The sequence below is a fragment of the Solanum lycopersicum genome, chromosome 8, assembly GCF_036512215.1.
Source record: "Solanum lycopersicum chromosome 8, SLM_r2.1".
Taxonomy (NCBI): domain Eukaryota; kingdom Viridiplantae; phylum Streptophyta; class Magnoliopsida; order Solanales; family Solanaceae; genus Solanum; species Solanum lycopersicum.
In genome coordinates, this window is record NC_090807.1 from 29,651,366 (window position 1) to 29,656,622 (window position 5,257).

At 31.9% G+C, this 5,257-nt stretch overlaps 1 pseudogene; it reads right to left on the minus strand.

Annotated features, from left to right (window-relative positions):
- Positions 1-602: 602 nt before the first annotated feature.
- On the minus strand, positions 603-5,036 carry LOC138337890 (uncharacterized; annotated as a pseudogene).
- Positions 5,037-5,257: the final 221 nt, after the last annotated feature.

Genomic DNA, 5,257 nt, shown 5'->3' on the forward strand with positions numbered 1-5,257 from the left:
TTGGTGCAAGTTTTTCAATTTTGGAGGCTTAATGCATGAAAAAGTTGACTTTTGTCAACATCTGAAGATTCTGATGTCGGATAAAAATTTCGTCAGTTCCATCTGCTATGGATGGGTCCTTTTGGTTTACTGTGATGCTTGGTTAGAGTTTCTAGGCTTCTGTTTAAAGTCTGTACGATTAAGCATTTTAGCTTTTGTGGTGTAAACTAGAAATAATATGATAAATTAACACATTTTATAATTTCACTATACCAATTGAAAAACAACAAGAACAAGTAACAAAAGAAAAATATGATCACTTAGACTGTTAATGTGAACATGACACACAATTAACAGTTTGGCAATTAATCCACATTAAACAAGATAGTGGAATTACTTGATCTCGTGATCATATAAATGTTAGGACTTACGCAATTAAAGTAAAATTCAAAATTTTAGTGAAATTTTCTCTAACCTTTCTTGTGTGAACACCTGGAACAAGTGATGGTGGTTGTTGACAATCTTCAAGTGGGTTATCAGAAACCTATTGCAAAAGAGGAAGACGATTATAATAAAGAGAAACTAAGTTTTCATCTAAAAAAAGCCTTTTCTTAGCAACACAATTATTTCACCTGATCTGATTTCAAATTTGCATCAATATTAGTTCCCAAAGACTCCACGTATGCTTGTACTCCTTCCTTCACTTTATCCGCTATAATTTCTTCCATATCCATTTTTGCTTTTGGTAATTGTCTCCATCACTTCGTTATTCTCTTTTGCTTCCTCTTTCTCTTCTAACAACTTTTTATCCATCGCTTCCATCTCTTTTTTTGCTTCATACATCTTCTCTGTCATCTCAATTTTCATAGCTGAGGTAGCTTTTTGAACTTCCATGTCAACCTTTGTATCAAATCTCTTTTTTCAGCCTGATATTGTTCATGGGACATATACTAAGCTAGGAGATGCTCCTTTTTCTAAAGTTTGAACAATTCCATGAGTGTCTGATCCCATTACTTGGGAGTACACATCATTAGGAGCACTTACAGGGACATTCAACTCAGCTACACCTCGGCAAGATCATCCATTTGTTTCTTTTTGAAAGAAAGGTAAAGTAATGAGAAGATCTAAAATAATTGTAATACAAAGAAAGTAACGTTATATTTTTAAAGAGTAAGAGCTTACCATAAATTCACCAGCTATCTCATTTACTGGATCTTTATTCACTCTAATGTGAGTCTTTTTTAACACCTCAATACGAGTTGGTTTTACACCATAATTCATCTTTGTCATCTGTTTGAATAGTAAGAGATTGACTTCAAATATTCACGATAAGTATTATTTAATATATAAGTTAAAAAGAATAAATAGTGACTACATCGTACATCGTCTATAATTTGAGAATGACTTTTTTCTCCCTGATGTGTGTGGCATGGTCAATTCTTTTCAACTTTCTTTGTTTCTCTCATTCTTTTTCTAGAAATTTGAACACAACAATGTATAAGAGGACATGTGCAATCTTGAATATATAAAATAAATAGCCAAGAAAAATATAAAAAAGCAACATAGTTGAGTTTCACAAAGGGCAATCAATTTCTATAGAAGAGCATTTTGTGCAGGTTAGCAAACTGGACATGTACAATAATATTATTTTTACCAATTAGAAGAAAGAAAAAAAATCCTAAAGAACTTATTGTTGTTCTACAATAAGAAATATAATTAGGAAAAGCACGACGTTAATAATTTATGACAACGCAAATGCAGAAATAGATATCTAGAGCTTACTTTTGCTTCTTTGAACTCCAATAATGAACTAATGAATGCCACTGATCTTTTTCAGCTCTATCTGGACGATGAGCTAAACGCTCAATATCAGTGTTATATGGGCCATATCCAATGGTTTTTGCTTCATCCTTTAATTCTTTCCATTTAGATCCAAATGACATCATCAGTATGCGCTTCATGTCATTAGTTGCGTCAGTATTTTCTTGTACATATATTTAATACACAACTCATTTATAAAATAAAATATAAAAAACAAAAACATCTTAGTATATAGGTTATGTATATACTAAGAACCTTGATATGAGCCCATATTCTATCCTTGTAGATACTAGGTACAAGCCTCCAATCTTTATGATTCAGTGGCGCTAAGATGCCATTTCGTGCTAGCACACCAAGTTTTGAACTCAATCTAGTTCCTTATGACCCAATAACTTGATCATGTTCATTCAATTCAATATATAAATTTCCACCATCTTTTCCCCATCCCGAGGGCATCATAGTGGGACCCCTAGTTCACTTAGACTTCTCTTCACTTTCATTAAAATCTATAAATAATCAAATATAAAAAAGAGGAAAGTTTATTATTTATATAAAAATTATCTAACTACTTTATACTATGAAAAGAAGAATAAATATCATGAGATTTAATACCTGGAAGATTTTTTGTACCATGTGATTCATCTCTTTAATTTTGTGGCCAATTTTGGGGAGGTTGAGGCATTGACATACTTCCGATTTATTCTTTTTGTTGCTCTGAATTTATAAATAACCAAATATAAAAAGAGGCAAATTTATTATTTATATAAAAATTATCCAACTACATTATACTATGAATGGAGGAATAAATATAATGATATTTAATACCTGAAAGATTTTTTGTATTATGTGATTCATCTCTTTCATTTTGTGGCCAATTTTGGGGCGGTTGAAGCATTGGCATACTTCCGATTTGTTGTGTTTGTTGCTCAGAATCTATAAATAATCAAAGATAAAAAAGAAGCAGATTTATTATTTATATAAAAAATATCTAACTACTTATACTATAAAAGGAAGAATATACATCATGATATTTATACCTGGAAGATTTTTTGTATAATGTGATTCATCTCTTTCATTTTGTAGCCAATTTTGGGGCGGTTGAGTCAATGACATACTTTTGATTTGTTTTTTTTATTGCTCCGAAGAATCATATAAAATCTCACCTTGACTAGAATTTCTCCGTTTTTTTCTTGCCATTTCAACGAAGTTCCTTAGCTGCTATGAATCCTGCCAAATTACTATACACAAGTATAAAATAATATCAAACTACATGTCGAACAATAAGACCAATAAAAGTATGAGATTTTAACAGATGAATGAAGAGTAAAAACATCAAAGTAATTATTGTTCAACAATCAATTGTACTGAAATAGTGATTATACTACTATAGTAACAAAAACTAAGATATGTTGTCATCTTCGTCATATGCCTCATTACTTTCCCAAGTTTCTGGGTCAATTTCTAATCCTGGTACTCCTTCTCTAACCCATTCAATGTCTTCTTCAGTTTCAAATGTTGTGTTATCCAATTGTTGTTCAGCCGACAACTCCATATGTCTTTCCTTATGCTCAATTGTTGGTGTGTCATCACCTAAATCATAAAAACCTCTTGGCTTCACTTTAACAACTATTCGTCACTTCGTTTTCATAGGATGATCGACATAAAACACTTGTTGAGCTTGAGAAGCAAAGATGAATGGTTCATGTGATAACTGATGTTTTGTATAGAGTAGATGATTAAAATTTAGAAGAGTAAATCCATAATCATCTTTATCAATAAGCCACTTCTTATTGTTCACCCATTTACATTTAAAAAATACAAACTTGAGATTCTTGGAATAATATAACTCAATTATGTCTGTGAAGATTCCATAAAAAGAAACCTCCGCCAATATAGGATTTCTATCTTTTGTGCTTGCATAACTTTGAGTGACAGCCTTTAACATAATACCACTATTTTGGGTTTTTCTCTCAACATCATGAGACTCGGTTAAGTATCTACTCTATCACATATATATCAAGTCATTCTTTTAGCTTGTATTAATGATCCAATGGCTAAAGTTTGAATATCCTCAGATATTTTTCACTAACCATATGCATCTTCTCGACCTAACATTCAAAAATAAAGATGTGATCTAAAAATTATAATTACCTATATAGTAATATATGAGCAAATATTTTAGCTAGTTGATACTTACATGATTTCTAAACCATAGTTGAAATCTTTTATTATGAATTCGATGCACATTATGTCTTGATAGACGAGAATTTTCCTTCTTGATTTCTTTTATATGTTCACTAAGGAAGTAAAACACATAGCTATTTACTAAAAACTGAAACAATAATTAATTACTAATTATAAATTATGATTTAATACTTACTTACGATATAGGCTGTGGAGGTAGAATTAAATAAAACATATTTGTGGTCTTGAGCACGTGTAATGTCATCAAGCTTCAATCCTTTCTCTCTACTTGATTAACGACTCTCTTGGTCGGTCCGTTCATTAGATATAACATCATTTCTTAAAGGTGGATTAGATTTAGTCTAGATGTCATCTAAGTACCATGAGCAAAATGTCATTAACTCGTCTATCCGACGTTCCTCTGCAATCGCACCTTCTGGATAACGTCTATTCCTTATGTAGTTTTTAAGACAAAGCAACAACCTAAAATAGACAATTTTAGAATACAAATAAAATTCTTACAAGTAGGATAAAAAAATAACAAAATGATACCGTTTGATAAATCACATTGAGCGATATTGTAAATGTCCTCCCAACACTGTTTCTTCAACTAAATGGATAAGTAGATGTTCCATATTATCAAAGAAAGATGGAGGAAAAATTCTCTCCAAATGACATAGAGTTATTGCAACTCGATCTTGGAGTTTTTCTAAGTCACTTATCTTTAGATTTTTTGAACAAATGCCCCTAAAGAAATTATTTAATTCAATCAATGGATTAAGTACATTCACTGGCAAGAGATTCCGCAAGGCAATAGGAAGGAGTTGTTGCATTAAAATATGACAGTCATGACTCTTCAACCCATGCATTATGTGTTGCTTGAGATCAACACAACTTGTGATATTTGAAGCATATCCATCTGGAACTTTCACATCTTTTAACACTTGTAAGAGGATGTATTGTTGTTTTTTACTCAATGTGAAACATTCAGGAGGAAGATAATATTTTCCATTAGCCTTTTTCTTAGGATGCAAAGCTTTTCGGATCCCCATCTCTTGTAAATCTGTAACGACCCGTTTAGTCGATTCAAGCAGTAGAGTTTATTTTTGAAAATAACTGGCTGTGTCGACGGACCACACGACGGACCATCATGGTCACGACAGATCGTCGAGGGTCTCCGTCCCAAAACATTTAAACTCTGAAAAATTTGGGTACTGAGATCAACTTTCTGAACTTCGCGATGGAATGGCAAGACGGACCGTCACAGTCATGA